At 37.4% G+C, this 20,483-nt stretch overlaps 1 protein-coding gene and 2 long non-coding RNA genes across 3 annotated transcripts in view; 1 reads left to right on the top strand and 2 right to left on the bottom strand.

The window, feature by feature from the left end:
• The window catches only part of LOC149107722 (uncharacterized), a 112,417-nt gene extending 97,150 nt beyond the window's left edge, over positions 1 to 15,267 (bottom strand). The window contains exon 1 of the long non-coding RNA XR_016209106.1: positions 15,183 to 15,267. This is a non-coding gene — a long non-coding RNA (uncharacterized LOC149107722). The remainder of the gene's footprint in view (positions 1 to 15,182) is intronic.
• LOC149107723 (uncharacterized) lies at positions 581 to 9,461 on the bottom strand. Its single transcript, XR_016209031.1, has 4 exons — positions 9,390 to 9,461; positions 8,740 to 8,858; positions 8,268 to 8,357; positions 581 to 6,698 (listed from the first exon to the last, which is right to left on the bottom strand). It is a non-coding gene; the product is annotated as an uncharacterized LOC149107723 (long non-coding RNA).
• A 1,259-nt stretch (positions 15,268 to 16,526) lies between the features above and the next one.
• The window catches only part of LOC110045322 (tetratricopeptide repeat protein 28-like), a 63,143-nt gene continuing 59,186 nt past the window's right edge, over positions 16,527 to 20,483 (top strand). Inside the window, exon 1 of the mRNA XM_089295994.1 lies at positions 16,527 to 16,555. The gene's annotated coding sequence lies outside the window, so the exon portion shown is untranslated. The remainder of the gene's footprint in view (positions 16,556 to 20,483) is intronic.

The following is a 20,483-nucleotide window of genomic DNA, read 5'->3' as shown; positions in this document are numbered from 1 at the left end:
TTCTGTGACATTTACGCAAAGTGTGAATAGGAAAGGGCAAACTTATTTTTAAGTCGACTTCTTGAGCAACTAAGTAGAGTTTGCAACTCGCAAATACTACAGCGAAAACACGATAGAGGTACAAAGAGAGTTTTATGACAGACATTATTTTTAGTAGTAGTTTTCTTAAAAGCAGAACTTGGTTTGTGGTCCTGTTATTCAGTGCAATCTTTCACGCAACTAGTCTTGTAATGTTTTCGAAGGCGGCGTGACAAGTGCGTTTCATGAAACATTGGGTCGTTTAGCATACCGTGTAACGGGCAGAACTCGTACGAAATAGTTGCTACAGCGGTTGGAGAAAGTTGGAACTTAGTTCTACTCTCTGTAACCTTTGAAGCGACTTGTTTTGCAAACGTTTGCCCGTTGCACGTTGTGTTGCACGACTTAATGTTTCATTTAACTTGTCACGCCGTTTTCGAGACGATTGCGGGACAAGTTCCGTGACAGATTACACTGTATATCATCAGGACTTAGTCATGGACACAAGTGTTTACCTGGTTAGTTATGATGGGTTGCGGGTAAAAATGACAACACAGAAAACTGTCTCTTTACCTCTTTATTTGCGTTTTTATTGTGTAAAAAAAAAAATAAAAAAATATATCTAGCCGATCTTGTCCCTGCTTGTCGGGTTGTTTTCACTCTGCTCTGAGCTGAAGTGTTTCTTGTGTTCCTAATTAATATTCCAACTTTAAAATCCTGGTTTGTTTATCTGCTCCGCCATCTTTGATGATGGCACTTGACCACTTTAATGTATGGCCGTTTGCTCTCAAGTGGAGATGGCATAATGAGGGAAGTGAGAGTTTGCTCCCCATGCCTCCTCGGTTTCACTCAACTACGTCATAATACCAAAGCATTTGAATTTGAATTTTTGTTAGCTTTGAGAGCCGTAAGTAATGCGCGAAAAGGTTAATGCCAAAATAGTAAAATTTAAGATGCGTGTTCCAAGCACTGTGCCTAGAAATTTCCTTTGGAAGGACAAGAAAAACGGAAGTGCTAATGTACAAGTCATGTTTAATAATTCCCATGGATGCCAAGAAAAGAGTCCAACGCAAAAAGTCATTGATCTGACTCGCCGACCAAACCTCCTGCCGACTGTTCTCCCACAAACTTCACCAAAAGAACACAAGTCACTTGAAACTCTACCGCCCAAGCTGATACAAGTTTAGGAATTTTCGGTTGTGTAAATAAGATCAAAGTTAAAGCGGTGAAAGATTAGTTATTTGTTTTCAGGTTTAAGCGTATTTTGCTGAAGTAAATAAACACTAATGCGAAAGCAAACGGGCGATTTTTGTCCGTTCACATCGCCTAGAATTGCGTTAAGTTTGTTTTGATATCTAATTTCAGGTATTCAAAATCGATCGAGTCTAATTTGTACAAAAAAATCCAAATATTTTTCGAAAGAATCGTAGTTTAAATATTCATAGTAAATCTTAATAAATATTCACAGTTAAATTCGTCTTAAAAATCCAAACACGGTGGAATTTTGAAATTGATTTGTGCTTTTGTTATTGTTAATTTTGGCTTTAAATAACATTACACAACGAAGGTTCCTCGGAAACCTCGGGCAGTATGTCGGAAGAGTCGACGTAAACCGAGCGGCAAAATCGACCCGACGAGAGGTTTTACCGCTCGGTTTACTTCGTCTTGTCACGATTAACTGCCGCTGCATTCCCGAGGATAACAACGAAGTTGAACAAGTGTTAGAAAAAAACGATGAGAAACGTTTCTTAGGTTTAGTTTGGTTAGGACATAAAGATAAACAATTGGCTAACGAAATTAAAGAAAAAAACCGAAATATCTGCTTGGTTTTAGAAGTTGAATTTATAGTTTTGGAATGCAATAATTAACAATTAGACCAGTAACCCGCAAGGGATGCGGGTCAATAGCCCATTCGGCTTCGCCTCATGGGCTATTGACCCGTGGCCCTTGAGGACGAAGGGTCTAATTCTTTAGTATCACCCGACTAGTCGGACAGAAAAGGCAATGATAAAGTTAGCAAATGCAAGTTAAAGAAAAATTTATTTGGGAACAAAACGAAAAAAATCGTCACGCTCGATTGCGCCAATTTCGCTACTTGAGGGTTATTACTAATAGTCCTCTAATAGCGTAGCCAATTAAAATGCAGGATTCGCATTAGTCCACTAGTTGGGTGATACTTATGATAATTAGCTCACAGTTATGTACTTATGTCAAAAAATATAGTTTCTGAGGTAAATCTCAGGTTTTGGAAATCAAAATGAGCAATTGGGCTAATTCTAGTGAAAAAATCAAATTAAATACCAAGTTCAAGATTAAGTAAGTTAAAGATAAATAATAGGCGTACAAAATTCATATCGAACTATGGATATGTTTGGTTACAAAAAACGTTTACGAGGTTAGTTAAACGTTTTGGAAGTCAAAATGAACGATTGGTCTACGATTTGAACTTTGATCACGGAAAATGTAACTATATGTTTAGTAGCTAAGACTCAAATTTCCCAAAACGAAGCCTCCTTCATAGGCGTTATTTGTATCGTCACGCAACACTCCTGGAAGAAGTGCTGTGTGACAACTCAAGTAACATCAGCGCAGGAGCCTTCTTTTGAGTTCTTTTAGGTTAACTAATTCCTGGAGTTAATCAGAAAAAAGGGCCAAAGTTTTAACTCCAGATAATTGTAATTTATATTTTAAGCGGTTAATGTTCTTAATTTTTCTTTGAACTGTGGACTGACAGTGTTAATAATAAATAATAAATTAATAAATTCTGTTCTTCAGATACAATGTAATTGTGATTGATTTAGTTTTATTGGATACCTAATTTTTTTATTGTTTTCATAATTCAAACGAAAAGAAAATTGTTATTTTTAATTAAGAAAAGTCCTAAACGAGAATCAGCTCTTCCAGACGAATGCCAGATGACTATCAGCTCAATCTAGTGTCGCTTGTGAAATTCCAGTCAAGCCAGATCAGTGACCTTCATTGTTCAAAACTAACCCTGACATCCTGGAAATGTACTACCTATGACCTGCACTAAAGTACAACTGTTTTACGTCCTCAACAACAACAAAAATTCTAGACACACTGATTGAAAACAAACATCTTTCAAGCCAATTGGAATAAAGGTGTGGTTTTCTGACGTAGTCAAGTAAAGCCGAAAAGACATGAAAAGCAAACTCTCACCTTCCCTCATGATGCCTTCTCCACTTGAGAGCAAACGACCACACCGTCAAAGTGTCCAAGTGCCTTTATCAAAAATGAACGGAACAGATAAACTCACCAGGATTTCTCAGTTGGAATATTGCAGAGGAACGTCAGAAACGCCGTCCTCAGAGCAAGAGTTTCCACAACCCTGCAGGGACATCGATCGGCTAGATTTAAATCTGACCATTTGTGTTGTGTGCGGGTGTATGGGCCATCTCAGTTCCTGAAAATAATCTAAAATATACTAAGTTCTGTGGAAAATATCAAATCCACAAAGAGAAAACTAACAAGCTCATTAGCACAGTAAAAAAAAAAAACTATTCACTTGAGTTAACAAGAACTTATACCCTAACTGACTAGGATTAAAAAGCCTGATTCCCTAAGTGGTTTTGAACTACTGAAAACTACTGCATTGAAACCCTAACGAAAATAACCATAAGGGTTAATCTTATCTCTATTATACATGTACTATGATGCCAATATTATGGCTGACTAAGAACGCCCACTAGATCTGAAGGGTCTGTTCTACAACCCTGTTCTTCTGGCTATCCCCACGTTTGGCCATCTTTAACACGTTAGTGTCAGTGCTAATGTGAAGACCTTATGACACCAAAATTTGAGGTGTTTTCTTAGCTGAGTAATTGTTTACTTCTGTGCTAATGAGCTTGCTGTGGCACCTTTAAACAAAGGAAGCAAAGAAATTATTTTAGAAAAATTAAGCTCAGAATTTGTCGTTTAAAACTGATCGAGTAAAACATAACTTTTCATCACAATGAATAAATTGAATAAAATTGTGAACTCCTATCGATTGGTATTGCATTCAATTATTTCTCAATCAGGCAATTGAATTAATTTGAATACATTATTTTAGTAAAACTTAAGTCAAACCTTGTCATTTAAAACTGATTGTGTAAGAAAATATTAAAATTGTATGACAAGGAAAACGTTACATACATGTAAAGTTGCAAAATCCTAAGCATTGATTTATAATTTCTTAATTCAACAACTGAATCTACTATAGATACATTATTTTGAAAAACTTAGCTCAGTCTAATTTGTTTTTTTTAAAACTGATCAAGTAAGGAATAACAATTTTGTATAACACTAAATAAATTGAATAAAAGTAATTTGTGAAAAGCTGCCGATTGGTATTGCCTTCAATTTTAATTAGCAAGTTTTTGATCAGCCAGTTGAATTTACTTGCATTACCTCAAAAGGATAGCTTTTCGAAGCTTCCTTTGTTCAAAGGTGATAAAAAAACAATACTATAGTTCCAAGCACCATCGTGCTATTGATCTAAACAAAACAAATAACTCAATAAAAAAAAATGAATTTGTTGCGTGCTCAAAGAAAATAATTGTGATCAGTGGGAACTGACTTGGCCGATGATTTTAGAGCATGATGAGCATTGAAACTACAAAAAAGAAAAAACAAGTAAAATATCTTCTTGAATACAAGTTTCCTATTGAGCAGCTTCTTTCCCAAAACAAAACGGTTTGGATTACAATATCTTTTTTTTACAGTAAAAACAGGAAAAATTCTTGTAAAGAAAGGTAATTAGCTTCGCACTGTAGCAATGTTATTTCAAGTATGATGTATTTTAAAAATCAGACATCAAAATGAAGAGAACATTGCAATCCCCCCTCACCCGTTAAAAGGTTTCTTATGTTAATGTTGACAAAAGATGTTGTTTTTCAAGTCCAGACTCAATTTAAGATTTCTGAGGACAACCAATGGAAGTGAACAATAAAACAAATACAGATTTCACCAAAAAGCTGCTCAATAGGAATCTTGTGAGGAGAACGAACTAGGTATTCATGAGCAAATAAGTGGCTTCTGTAAAATCAAATTTGCTGTAATGATTTTGTCCGACTGCCTTAGGAGTAAACCAAAATGCCTGTATATATGCCAAAAAAGTGTAAAATCAATTTCCTTTAGGAACAGAAATAAATTGTTGTTAGAATGCTATAGGAATGTTTTATAGTTTTGCATTTAAGATACAATACGATACCAGCTTCCTAGAATTTGAAAATGAGAATTTTTAATGAGCATCCCAAAATGTCTGTACACATGTAATAAAATAATTAAAATGTTAAATAAGTTTTGACTTTATTTTTAATTGAAACATGTTTTAGTTTATTTTCTGCCTGGGCTTTTGTAATTTCATTGTCTGTTTCTGAATCGGAAAATAATTGCAAAAATTAACTTTTTCAGGCAATTTTGAACAAAATGTCAGTTCTTGTTTGTTTTATCTCTGTACACATGAAAATAAAACAAAAATTATCAACCTTAATATTTTTAATTTATGAGAAACAGATTTTCCAGTAACTGAGTTTCAACTGATTAGTAGTAATAATGCTTGCTATTGGCAAAATTTTCCAGCTCTAATATAATGAAAGGGAATATATTTTGGTTTCAAAATAATTGATATACAACTCATGGAACAAGTGACAATAAAGTCTTAAAATACCCATAGAGTGAATTTGCAAGCAAGCCACTTATTTGCAGATGAACAACACCCACACAACACACTGGTCAGTTCAATACTCTATTTATATGGGTACTAGTTACATGTGCACCAAAGTAGTATCAGAATTTGTGTCTTTTAAAGCTCTTCAAATAATTGCAACTAGATAAATTTAAAGGTCAGTAATTGCTATTTTAGTTATCTGCTTATCCTGGGCTTTTGAGATATCAATTGAGTTATTGAGTGATTGTTTGATTGATTGAATGAGTTTGAATGATTGATTGATTGATTGATTGATTGACTGATTGATTGATTGATTGAATGATTGACTCGGGAATTTCCCTTTACCTATGATTAAGAAGATATCTTTGAAAAAGACACAAAATGAATAAAGCTACTTCCCAATTAGCTCATTGGCTTAAATAACAGCTGCATAGGAGACTGCGAAGCCACATGTGCACATGTAAGTAAGAAATAAACAGAGAGAATTTTTCATCTCAATTGGCCCACAGCAATGTGTTGCCAATTTTGTTAAATTGAAATGTGGAAATATTGGTTTTTCAGGAGTGAGGGAAACCGGAGTACCCGGAGAAAAACCCTCAGGGCAAGGTGCACCTAATGTTTACCTTGAGTAATAAAAGAATTTTTCATCTCAGTTGTCTCACAGCAATGTGTCGCCAATTTTGTTAAATTGAAATTCGGAAATATCGGTTTTTCAGGAGTGAGGGAAACCAGAGTACACGAAGAAAAACCCTCAGGGCAAGGTGCACTGTGCCATCTCTGCTACTGGTAATATCTCACATACCTTAAGATATATATAATTCAACTTCTGAAAGTTTGTCATCCAAGGCTTGAATTTCATCCACTGTCCTTGATTCCCAGTTGTCAATCCTTGGTCCTCAGTCCTCGGTCCTCAGTCCTATCCTTGCTCCTTGGTGCTATGTCCTGAGTCCTGGGCCCTCTCTCCTGGGTCCATGGTCCTTCACCTTGTGCTCTGTCTCTAGCAACATGCCTGCAAATCCAATATCTATGCAGTAAGAATTTTGTACAGGACTTTTGCTAAACGTGCATGAAAAACAATGTGGAAATATTTTCTCTTAAAATTTTGCTTGAGGAGTCTTGAGAATTTCACAACCTCCTAAAGGATTACCCAAACATTTCTACCCCACCAAAACAAACTGTCTAATTCCTAAAGCAATCAAACAATGATGTTCCTTGATGGGATAAATGATTCTGAACCAGACATTAACTCTGAAGCCAGAGGCAAGAAATTCTGAATGATTCCAAGAAATATTATTAATAATGGTAATAGGACTGATTGAAGTCCAATTCGGTCTGTAATCATACAAGTGATTAACAAAATCGGACAACCACGAAGTGGGAGTCCGATTTGTTAATCGCGAGTATGATTACAGACTGAATTGGACGACACAATTTTCTGTTACCAATAATAATCATAACATAATTTGAGACTTTTGAGATAATTTGTCTCTGTTTATGTCTTAAATTAACAATTTCCCACAAAAGTAAAAGTTTCATCTGAAAAAGAGCTTTTAATTGTCATTTTAAATATCATAATTATAAAAATATGGAGAACAGCTTGCAAAATGGTTGTCAAGTCTTTTTCCAAACAGTCACCAGAGACTAAACCTCCACAATTTTACAAAGTCAGTCTCAGTCAGTGGTTACTATAGTGATTGTAATCACTGTTGTGATTGGTGGATTTAGTGGAGAGGACTTAAAATGATTGGCTCATGTAACTGTCCGATTACAGGTGTCTGATTACAGCCAACTGTCCGATTACACTGTCCGATTACAATTTTGCAGATTAATTAGAGCAAAATACAGCAGTTTATGCACCAATCACATTTCAGGAATTGTAATTGTTATGATTAACCCAGGAATCAATAAGCTTGAAATGAGCCACTTAAAAGGTTCTCAACTGGCTGGGCATGGGGGCATCTTAATAAAAAGAAGACTCCGCTCTGCTTATTAGTCTCCTCATTATGACAACATAAAAATAGATACTTTATATATGCATTACTTGCAAAAAATTGCAGACGACTTCAATTTTGGGCAAAAAGTGTCCAGAAATATAACCATCCAAAATTTGTAACTACACTGTACCTGTTCTTTTTTGTTTCTTTTATGAGAACATCATACAGATCAATTCCATAAAATTTGCGTAAGCTATGTTCCACTCACATGCACAAAGGAGCGAAGAGGATGAGTGAGTGCGTGAGTGAGTGATATTCCAGCTAAGTATCCCAAAATGAATGTCTGAAATGTTAACGTCCAATTTTCTTTTTTTTGCAAGACAATAGTAATGCAGTACCTTTGACAATTATTAAAACAAAATTAATGCTTATCAAAAACATATCTCATTCACTGTAAGTTGCATATAATTTTCAAAATAATGGCTAACCCCTTATAGGGATGAGTTACACAGTATGTTTAATATCCAGACTTCCATATTAAAAACTCAACAAAACCTTTATCTTGGAACAACATTTGAAACAGCAAAACATTGTCAATTAGTCATGGCTCTGATGAAAAGGAAATAATTTATAACCATACTAACCATGCTGGCATAAAGTGCGAACTGAATCTTCCATATGGTCCAGTCTGCTGGTGTGGATTTGTGTGTTCTCGTCTTGTCAGGATACAGCTTCTAAAAGATAAAAGACATACATCTATTAAGTAATGTGTTTTAGTTCACTTGTCAATTAACCACAGTTGTTACAACGTACAATGTAGCTTCCACATAACATTAAGCAGCAGCCTTAGAATGGTATGCGCATTGGACTTTGTATCTCAATGCTGGGGATTTTACTCCTCAATGCCATTGCCCAAATGACATGATCCTGGGCAGGAAAGTTTACTTTGACTCACAGTACATGTAACTCTTTCCACCCAGCTGTATAAACAGGTTAAACCTAGTGGTTAGACTACCCAGGAAATCTAGGAAGTAACCTTGAATGGATTTCATACAATCATGAACTGGCAGCATCCCACACAGAAGGGATCGAGGCCTGGGGGAGACATATACTAACCATGTGCATCTAGAGTGTGAACCTTATCCTCCATTTGGTTCAGTCTGCCTGAATAATATTGGTCTGTTCACTTTCTGGTGTGGATGTTCATGTCACGGCATGTCGCAGGAATACTGATCCTTAAAGATAAAAGGCACTTTTTAGTTCACTAGTAAATTAATCACAATTATTACATGTACTGTACTTGCAAATTACATACTATTAGAAATACTCCTCCTTACAAATTATTGAAAACCACTGATCCTACTTGTGTCAATGTATGGCCATAGGGAATTACCTACACTGCTAACTTGCAAAGACATGACTGTATTGTCCAGTGCATGCAGTGTAAGTAAATATATACAAGTCATGTACCCTGCAGAAGTGTAACCACCATATACATGTTGTACAGGGTCTAATGCCTCCATTGCTATAACTGTCAACACTCTAAAGAATACCAATTTCTAACAAAATAATGCACAGTCATGTACATTTCAAACAAGATGTAAAAAATGCTAAAATCCAAGACTTGTCCAGACACTAAAACTCTTACATACAAGACGACAGCCAAATTCCTAACTACTACAAATGATATGGTGACAACACATTTACAATCATGCCTAGCAATGATGCAGAAAGATTCAAAGAAAACATTAATTCATATCACTCACCACGACTCTTAACTTTTCTGTCTCTCTTTCACATTCCATCTGACTTGAGTCTGGTCTTAGGCCTTCTAGCCTTGTATTTGGTTTGGTCAGTTCCTTTATAAAAGACAAAATAGAAAGCCAGTTACATGTAGCCTCTCAGTATCAAAGGGCATAAGAGCTTGCATGTATTTAAAACAACAAGTCCAGCAGTTACTGATAGTAGTACCTACAGAGCTGGATCTACAGCAGAAATCCCTCCAGCCCCCTCCTCCCTCTCCCCCACTAGAGCACTGAACAGTGTTCCCCTTGCTGAGAACAACATGAATCATATTATGCTTCACTTTAGAAAACCTAGTATGATTATTAATATAGATTTACATGTAGGCAAGCCTAAGAGCGAAGCTCCTGGGCCAGGTTGTTCAAAGCCTGATTAAGCTAACCTAGGATACGAGAGAATTTTGATTTGAGTTTTGTGACTTTGCAGTGAGGTTTTCTGTGTATTGTTTCCAAGGCCCTCTCTTTCGGGTTGGAAAAACCTCAAACTGCACAAAACATAAGCAGTGAAAAAATATATTATATTTTAAAGGTAAAGGTAAAGTCTGCATACGAGCCAAGTGGCCCATCAGGCTGGAGCTTATCCCAGTTTCTGTAGCATGAAGCGACTAGGAGTATTTCTACTCCCCCCTGGATGGAATGCTAGTCCATTGCAGGGTTACCCCCAGCATTAAGTTCGCTCGTACCCATTTATACACCTGGGTGGAGAGAGGCACTGTGAGAGTAAAGTGTTTTGCCCAAGAACACAACACAATGTCCCTGTCCAGGGCTTGAACCCGGACCGCTCGATCCGGAGACAAGCGCACTAACCATGAGGCCACCGTGCCTCCCTTATATTTTGGTCAACTTTTAATCCTGGATTAGTGTCAAACAGTTTCTGATAACCCAGCCCTGATCACAACAAGTTAACCTTGCCTAAGCCCGCAATCCAATCACAACCCAGTTTGTGGTCAGTGGTCAACTTCAAAAAACATGTGACCTCGATGAGCTCTAAACTTGAGCCCACCAGGTTATTAGTTGACACCACTTTGTTTATTGACCAGAAAGTATTTTTTGCACAGCAGATTACCCTACACTAGCTATATACTATCATAAAGTTTCAGAAGTACCAACCCCAGATGCAACTGGACTTGCCATGAACAAGACAATTGAAATACATGTAGAAGCTCAAAACTACTTCTTGCTGAAAATACATTCCAGAATTTGCTGCATGTGCCAATTAAACCCAACATTCACTAAAAAGTTTCAGGGAAACACTGGTCAGGAGCAAACTTGTGGTTTGACAAATCCAGTAAATTCAATTAAGTTCTACCTGCCAACATTAACTTCCTGCTTGTTTGGGTACATGTATTTCGGAGAAATTCTCTGTAGAACCTCTGTGACTGGTTATACATGTAGCCTTTACAAAACTTTCTGCAGGTCTACACCAAAATCATTACATCTTTTTTCCTTCAAAAATTGCCATATTTTCTTGGGCTTTTTGCATCATGGATGCATGTCTCTTAATTATCACTTCATTTCATCTTGTTATATTGATGTGACAAGTTAATAACATTGTTTTCTCAATGCCTCATACAGTTGCACAATGACATTGGATACAGTAAAAATTAAGACTACATTGTGTAATGCAAATTATTATGTGAAATTCACACTGCAAAATCACTTGGTTGTTGAAGGTCATTCTCTCAATTGGTTGGTAATCCTTCTTTCTACATGTACATGTAGGTGCTCTCTTACTCTCCTGCATTCTTTTGTGTTACACTAGATGAAGCAAGAAAAAAACCAAGGGAGGCTACTATATAGTCTTAGATTCTATGACTAGCAAACTTCAGATGAGCTTATGATCTCCAAGAATGATCTTGCTGCCAAACACACTCACCATGATTTTTAACTCTCCTGTATCTCATTCACATTCTTGACTGGCTAAATCTGAGCCTAATTTAAACACATCCTCCATTAATTTTGGGTGAGTTTATATTTTGATCTTGTTTCTCCATCAGGACCTTAAAGATGCAAAATGAGCATTAATTTTTATCTCATAAGGTACGACATTAAATTACTATTTAAAACTATAATTTTAAGTTATAGTAGTTACCAACTCAGGTTACTTGCACCAAGCTATACAGTAGCAGATCTGGCAAGCAACCCTCCAATCTCACCCCCCTGCAAATTCCCCCCCACTTGCCACTGCAGTATTGAGATTCTCTTCTGAGCAGTTCTGGTTAGGGGATCTTGGATGTTAGCACAGGTGCAGTGCACCCCATCATAGAAGCATGTTCAAGCTCCATGTACATTTACATGCAGTTCAGTGATTTTTCGGTGGAGCTACCTATTTTGCCTCATTTTTTCTGCTATTGTCACCTGTTTAATTTGCAGTATTCTTAATGCCACCAAGTTGAATTGCTTACCTACAGAAAAGACCCATAGAAAAACTGTCTTAAACGGCACCCTATTATGTTATAGTTTACCTCGGGTAGTCCTGAGTCTTGCATCAGCTAGGAATTGCCAGCTGTTGTCGGCGGTGAGCGTTTGTAAACGTGGTTTCTGTTTCAGTGTTTTCTGGTGTTTTGCAGCCGCTGCAGTTATTCTCCTTTGCACCCAAATCCAACCAGACGAAGAAAAATACCTTTCAAAACTCAACTGATATCATAAAAGACCTTTTCGTCACGGCTGCAGCGTCTAATTATGTTCATATTATCAAAATCTGCTCAGAACTATCTACCTCCATGTATCCCGCCATGTTGGATTCTCTTTCGTTCCCAGTTTCTTTGGGTCGAAACGGACGCGTCAAGGAAAAAATTCGCGGGAACACTGTTTCACGCGTGAACTAACGCGAAATCACGTTCATTTTAGCGATGAATCGCACCTCGGTACGTATTGGGAAAAGCCCTGCTCGAGATCTTGAGCACAAGACCAAGGACCGACCAAGTTCGGCATTTAGCGTGTCCGGCCACATGACAATTTGAAAGGACACATGACCTGCTAAAGAGGAAAAATTATTTCCAGCACTGCATTGGGTTAACGTATTTTAGACTTTCGAGTAGCCAACTATTAGAAAGATAAGAGTAAGCTGTACAGCAATTACTTAAAACAAAATAAGGGCGCAGACAACACGATATGAAACGATACGCCCAACAAATTAAAGGCTGCAGAACGCTGGCAATGGCCGCCATCGAAGGACCCGGTGAATGCTATTACATGTGTACCCAGTCTACCTATAGGGCAAATTATGCTCCGGGAGGTCTGCTAAGTGTCATCCCGTATACATGCATATTTGCTCTGACTTAGCGGGCCTTACGCATAGGCCCACAAAAACTTAGCTGGAGAAACGAAGAGGCGTATAAAAATGTTGCCCTAAGTGTCAGTCACGCCTCTGGCTATACTAAGAAATAACTGGTGAGTTTCGTTTGGGATCAAACTGCGTTTTAACAAGGAAAAATGAAATAGCTGATAATTGTGGATGGCCATTTCTCGCAATGTTATAGATAATAGACAACAGATGGAAAAGCCGCTTGAGAAGTTGCACATAATCAAGACAGGCTAAAAGTGTCGCATGCATATTGAAGATAGAGTAAACGCCGAGGTTGTGTCCTGCAATGTTGTTTAAACAGTTGACGCAAGTTAAAATGTGTCGCACAATGTTGTAGATAGTAAAAACACGTTACTTTTATGTTACCTTTATTACACAGGATGTTGCAGATAGCTAAGAAAAGTCGTAATTGTTGCGCGCGTTAAAATTGTTTTGCGCGATGTTGAAGATATCTGTTCAGTCCAAGCCGCAGCGACAGGAAAATTGTATCACGTTTATACCGTGTGGATAGTGAACTGCTATCGCGTGAGACGTCAATCTCTGAAAACTACGACTGCGGGGACCAATGCCAGAGAAAAGAAAACAGCCGTGTTGGTAAAAACTATGCATCAAAATGGTCTCCATTTAGGGTTAGAGTTGCCTCCATCCTGGCCAGAGTTCCTGCAACCTCGTGCTCTGCTGTAAGGTTTTTCAGCGCCCTTCCGCGCAGTAAGACATTTTTAAGATCCAATAGGACAAGACCGACTTAGTAGCGTCGCTGTTATTACAATTGAAAGAAAATAAGACAAGGGATTATCTACTGAAATATTTGGACGTCGAAGTTATCTTTATACCGTTTTTTACGTTTTATCTCTCACTTCGTGCTTTTGTAGATTAGAAATTTTGATCTCGATTTACCAAAAGTATGTGTACTATTTTGATCGCGCGTGTTCTCGCGGCTTGGTGAATTAACGCGACTTCACAAGCTAAATCGTCTTCCATCTGTGACCAACAATTTTTATTCGGGCGAGTTATGTTCAACACCCCCATTTCCCTCCCTCCCACCCCCACTGTTTCCAACATAGTTTTTCCCTACGTCGTAACTAGACATATGTGGCACCTCATGAGTTCGTCTGACAGGAGTTGTTCTGTCAGTATTAATCCGTGGAAAACCTAAAGTAGCCGGAATTCTCATGCGCACGTCTTAAGGCCAACATACAAGTTGGTAAGGCGGGCAGGCTGGAAGGAAATAATGAACCAGAGACTTGGGACGAGTTTACTCAGCAATTATCCTACACAAGATGTAATCAACCCTTTTTTTTAATTTTCGCTTTAGAAAGTAAAATTGATCAAGGACCTAAATCTGTAATAATGCAAAAGGAAAGAAATTACCCGATCATGCTATTAAATTGTCTTTTAAGAAAATTGTGGTGCTAACCATTTTGCCAAAAAAATTCGCAAATCTCAGTTGGAGATAAAATCTATTGCAAAAAGAGCATGCCAGAACAATCTTGCTTACAGTTACGGATAATTCTAACTATAGGTTTTTCCTTTTTCAAGGTTGGAAGTCCATAATGGAATGTCCGAACAATTTCAGACTACTTCTCCGTTCACGTACTCTTTGAGAGTAAGCCTTCATATGATTTTTGTTGGCAATGTGAATAGTAAGCGCAATCTATTTTGGTATGCTGTTCGACTGGATTTAGATATCAGCCTTTCCATTAAAAGCCACTTTATAAACGAATCCTTGAGGTAAAATAGTCAGCACTCTTGTAAACACCAAAATTGCTGTTGACACAGAGCGGGGATTAGCCCTCTCCAAATATGGTGATTATTAAAGATGAATCAGAGTCAGACTCACTGAGTCTGCGCTACAGTTAACGCAACTTATTAGGCTGCGTCGGCTGCAGAGGACTGGACAACCTGGAAGCAGAGAGCCTACAGTTCAATTCTCCAATAGAAGAACGGACCAATAACGATGATGAGTTTTGGCAACAAAAACAACAACCACAGTTACACCGGTATCTGAATCAGAATTATAGACAGTCAATATGTGTTAGGTAAGGTCCATTACATTTTTGAACGGAGATTTGGCAATTATAAAAACAAGGGACTGAAAACGGAGGAAAACACATGGTCAAAGCGAGCCATGAAAAAGAAATTTGAGAAAAAAATATTGCAAAAAAATCTTGTACGAACTTAAGTAAGAAGAAAATTCTTGCTCAGAAAAATTGTCCACCTTACCCCTGCCTCAAAAATATGATGGTTCATTCCTTACACGAACACAATCGTTATTAGCTTGTGTTGTAGTTCAGTTTGCGTTAAGTAACAGAAGTAACTTAAGAACCACTCCTTAGTTTCAAGGAATACTTCAATATATACATAGTTAACAAAGGGAAATGGTTAAGAAGGCCGGTAAACATCAAAGAAGCAAATAAACAGACGAAGATTTATGTTGGAAGGACCTTCACCCTGCACATCTTTTATTTTATGCTCCCTGACTATGCATGAATTACATAATTGCAATGCTTCTGTTGGTTAGTTGTATGAGCACACGTAACCACCTTCTGTATTTTGCCAGGTTTTGTGTAGGGTCCACAGCCAAAATAGCAAACAAAAACATACAACAAAAAACTTTAGCAAGTTTCCTAACCATTTCCCTCAATTAACTATTAGTTATTAGCTGCTTTAATGTGTCAGGTTTTCTAACCAAAAACAGAGGCAGCCTTCATAACAATCGCTCGTATACGTGATAAATACAATACGTAACACGTAAAGCGATGTCCTGTAGAAGAATTTACACATTTTAGTCCGAGGCATAAAACTTGAATTACTCAATCCAAAACAGCAAGATACTCGCTCAGAATACTTTTCCCTGCAAGGAGGAGTGGTTCAAGTCTTTAATTTCCAGCTCACACTTGCCATGACTTCCAAATGTGGCAAAAACTGATGTCACGTCTTCCGTGAGCAATGATTTAGACACAAGGAGAAAGGGTGTTCCGCCCTGTTTAAGCAATGGTTTAAAAATAACCGTATGCACTAAAAGATGTGTAAAAAGTGTTTAAAAGAAAGGCTCTAAACGCTCTCTCACCGCCGCCGTCCCCCGCCCCCTCCCCCCACTTAGGGGTGTGAAAGGAAGGGGCATGCCCCGCTCATTTCAAGTCGTTTTGGGTAGCATCTCTACATCCATTACTATTGAAGAGGAGATGCTTATTTCAATTCTTAATTAATTTACACTTAAGGTTCATGAAGTAGATGTGGATGAAGTTAAATGTTAATCAAATGATTACAAACACCTCTCTACAAGAAAGTAACGAGAAGATAAATGAGGCAGACAAAACATTTCAGCCTCTTCTTGGTTCATTTTAAACCTCTTCAGTTTTCCTTTTCAGCAATTGTCTAAGGTTACCATCTTAGCAAGGAAAGGTCTGCCACACCTTATTTGAAAATTGAAGCTATGTTTATAAAGGGCAGGCCTAACGGATTTCGCGGTGTGAAAGTTTCGAATGATGAAAAAACAAAATGTTCAACAGCCATATTCGGGAAATTTCCCGGGATTAACTTACATTCGAAACTCACTACAGTTAAGAAATTAAAATTGCTTGAGTGGGAAATTAACACTGATTCATATTTAAAATGTCAGATTAATTGCTTTGTACTTTTCCAACGAAATGCTTACACATCTTTTACTGTTATTTCATTATTATTCTTTAAGGGTAAAGCTTAATGTAATACAAGTTAAATTAAAGCTTAAAGATCTGGCTATCACAGTATACCAAGAATTTTTTAAAAAAACCCTCAAGCGGCTTTCGTAGTTTCACTTTCCAAAGCAAGTTTCGCCGTGGTAATTACAGCTCCAGCTAACTTTGCATCGTCAGGTTTTTATCTTCACGAGTTAGAATAATATAGAGCTTGATTAAGATAAGGGGAACATTCAGACCATCATTAAGTGACGGTTAATTGCAAGCTCAGTCCACCGTCTGCTAGTTAGGAACAAAGGTTTTGGCTCGGTAAGTTCTGATGTCTGTTACCACCGGGAAACAGGACTTTGAAATCAACTAAACCGTACAAAGTAAATTATAAAGTAAAAACTGAGGAAAAGTTAATTAACGGCCTTCCCAATTTTACAACAGAACGATGGCAAAAGTAGCTTTCATTGGTTGTCTCATTTCTCTTCAGAGCAAGTCAGTCTGTCTATGACAGGAACCGGCAAAGAATGTCTGAAAAATCACATAACAAAGAGTTTAGTAGTAGACTGGAATGGTTTTTAAGCGCGAGAAGCTTCAAAATATCAAACAAAGAGGCTAAGATTTATATTGAAAGGTCCAGGACTTTAAACAAGCTAACGAACGCAGTGCATAAGTTACATAATCGACACGTTTCTGTTGGTTAATCAATAAGACAGAATTGAGTAATCAGCCATTGTGTTTTATGCACGGTTAAACCAAAGAACTAACAACTACATACAACAAAGAACTTTGTCTAGCTTGATAGCCGATTCCATTTATAATTATTACCTATGGTCAAAAACCCAGTATGCTTTTAACGCTATTGGACTTTACCGTCAGTACTTAACAAGGAATGGGAATAGAAAAATGCAGCTTGCTTTCGAGTGATTATTATTTGATTGTTTTTCTCAATGTTTGAAACTTATTTCAATTTTAAGTTGTTTGACTTCCTATTGGATCTCCTATTGTCTTGCAGGGAAACCCCCGAGTGTTGTTTCAGTTTCTTTTAATTTTGGTCTCGTTTTCGTCAGAAGACTGAGAAACTGAACACGGTAAGTTTGTGAACTGTAAACTGTCTATGACTGATAGCGTTGGGTGCACATATAAAAAGTGTAGCTGATTTTTAACATTTAAAGTTACACTGAGGGAGGTTGGCATGAATCGCGTGACTGATTTTCTTGTTGTTGTAAGATTTATTAGTGAGTCACGCGAATAATTGTTTGGAAGTATCACTTGCGCAGTAATAATTTGCTTAACTTTTCCTTCTCTTTTGTTTTTCAGAGGGAAAGGTCTTGTTATAGACGCGTATTCAGTTTGGCTTCATTTTGGTCGACTCAACAACACTAGTAAATATAAATCGGATTTTAATAGCTTTGATATTCTTTGTGAAGTATATATGAAATAATTTATATTTGAACTGCGGTTGTAGATGAAAGTGAAGAATGATCATCGCAGTAAATTCTCCAATTTAAGCAACTGGAAAGAAGAAGCCTGAAAAAAATCAGCGCTTCAACGGGATTCGAACCCGTGACCTCCTCCGGTGCGATGCTCTACCAACTGAGCTATGAAGCCACACATTGAGAGCGATGTGTGGCTTCATAGCTCAGTTGGTAGAGCATCGCACCGGAGGAGGTCACGGGTTCGAATCCCGTTGAAGCGCTGATTTTTTTCACGCTTCTTCTTTCCAGTTGCTTAAATTGGAAAATTTACTGCGATGATCATTCTTCACTTTGATATTCTTTGTTAGACTAGCTGAAATCTTTAAGTAAACTGTTCACAGTCGATCTACTTTTTGAACGTAGAGAAAGAACCCAGGAGAATCTCTAACCGTAATGTTGACCGCAATCACTCACTACTTTTAACTCTAAAGTCATGAAAACTAGTATAAAAACCAGTTGTACCGGTAGTTAATGACGCTGTTGTGACTAAAAAATCTAAAGATGGTCGCGCGATTGGGAAGTCGTTTTAAAACCTCTTGCTCACTTGTCTCATGAAGGCTTTCAAGGTAAATGTTCTGTCACTTAGTAGGCCTGATTTGCTGGTTTTCATCCCGCATCCCGCCCGTAAATATCAAATTTATCCCGCATTTCCCGGTTGAAATGAGCACATTCTGTACAGCCTAAGATATTTTTATCCAGTATCCCGTATTCCGCATTGTACATCCCGCCTGGAATTTCCACTTATCTCGCATCGCGCCAAGCTCATGTTTTGACACTCCAGAATCTTCGAAATACATCTTTCACGCATGACGCATTATGATAATCAGTGTCTCCTTGAAATATCAAAAAACCCTCAAGCGATTTTCGTAGTTTCACTTTCCAAAGCAAGTTCCGTCGTGGTAAGTACAGCTCTTGCTAACTTTGCAATGTCTGGTTTCTATCTTAAGCAGTTAGAATAATATATCGCTCCATCTCGATAGCCACGAAATTCAGACAATCATAGAGCGCAATGAAAAATTGCAAGCTCCATAGTTTGCTTTAACATAGCAAAGTTTTTGGATCTGTCAGATCTGATGTCTGTTACCATGGCAAAACGAGAGTTTGAAATCGACCAAATCGCACAAAGTACATCAGAAAGTCAAAACTGACTAAAAGTTAATTCACGGCATCCACATTTTACAACAGAACGACGGCAAAAGTAGTTTTCATTACTTGTTTCATCGAGGAATGTAAAATATATTAATCAGCCGACACAAAGTGTAATAAAAAACTAGAGTGGTTTCTAAGCCCTAGAGGTTTTAAAAGAGCAAACAAAGATTTATATGGGAAGGTCCAGGACTTTGAAAAATCTTTCAACTATGTATTAATTAGATAACCGAAACGTTTCTGGTGGTTAACTTATGAGACAGAAGTGAGTTAACACCTATTGTGTTTTATGCATGGGTAAGCCAAAGAGCGAACAGGAACAGAAAACAATTGAAAGAACTTTGTCTAGCTAGAAAATCATTTTACTGAACATTAGCTATGTTGAAAAACCCAATATGCTCTTAAAGCTATAAGTCTTGACCGTCAGTATTCAACAAAGTATGTGAATAGAAAAATGTAACTTACTTTCGAATGTTTTTATTCGATTGTTTTGCGCAACGTTTTAAACTTATTTTAATTTTAATTTGTTTTGACTTCTTATTGGACGTCCTATTGTCTTGCAGGGAAACTCCCTAAGTGCTGTTTCAGTTTCTATCACTTTGGGTTTCACTTTTACGAGAAGACTGACAAACTGAACACAGTAAGTTTATAGAATGTAAAGCTATTTGTGACTAGCAGCGAGCACATACACAAGATCTAGAGTTTACATTGGAAGAGACGTCACGAATTGCGTGACTGATTTTCTTCCTGCTGTAAGCGTCAAAAGTAAGTCACGCGAAAAATTAAGTCACACAAATGATTGTTTAGAATAACCGTTTTTTAGTAGTAACAATTTGCTTAACTTTCCCTTTTTGCTTACCTTTCAGGGCAAAAGGTCCTGTTATTGACGCGTATTGGTTTTGGTTTCACTCTGGTGACTCACCAAAGCTAGTGAGTATAAATAATGATTTTAGCCGTTAGTTATAACATATTCATAGCAGACTGAAATAGTGATGTAAACTGTTCGCGGTCAATTTCCTTTTAAATTTTCAACACAAAGTCAGAACCTGAGAGAATTTTTGACCGCAACGTCGACGTTAATCACTTACTACTTTTAACTTTGACGTCATGTATTTAAAGACTCAAACTCAGTTATAGAGCAGTTTTCAATTGAGTGTCGTAAAACCAAAACCAAACCAGTTACTTACCAATTAGACTACTCAGCCAATCTGAAACCGTAGTAAAACCAAAACCAAAACCAAAGTAATTGTCTAATTACTTTCGACACTCAATTGAAAACCGCTCTAAGTAGCGACGTTGGTGTGACCGAAACACGATTGGCAAGCTGTTTGAAAAACTCCTTCTTTTCCAACTCATTTGTGTTTACAGACACACCAGAAAGCTAAATTAATTCCTCCAGTCATTAAGTAGCCATGACTTGTACTTTTCATCCCCCATCCCGCCCCTCGATATAAAATGT

The sequence above is a fragment of the Orbicella faveolata genome, unplaced genomic scaffold (genome assembly GCF_042242905.1).
Source record: "Orbicella faveolata isolate gen_17 unplaced genomic scaffold, um_ofav_v1 contig_26, whole genome shotgun sequence".
Classification (NCBI taxonomy): Eukaryota; Metazoa; Cnidaria; class Anthozoa; order Scleractinia; family Merulinidae; genus Orbicella; species Orbicella faveolata.
This window is presented reverse-complemented; position numbering and strand designations above follow the sequence as displayed.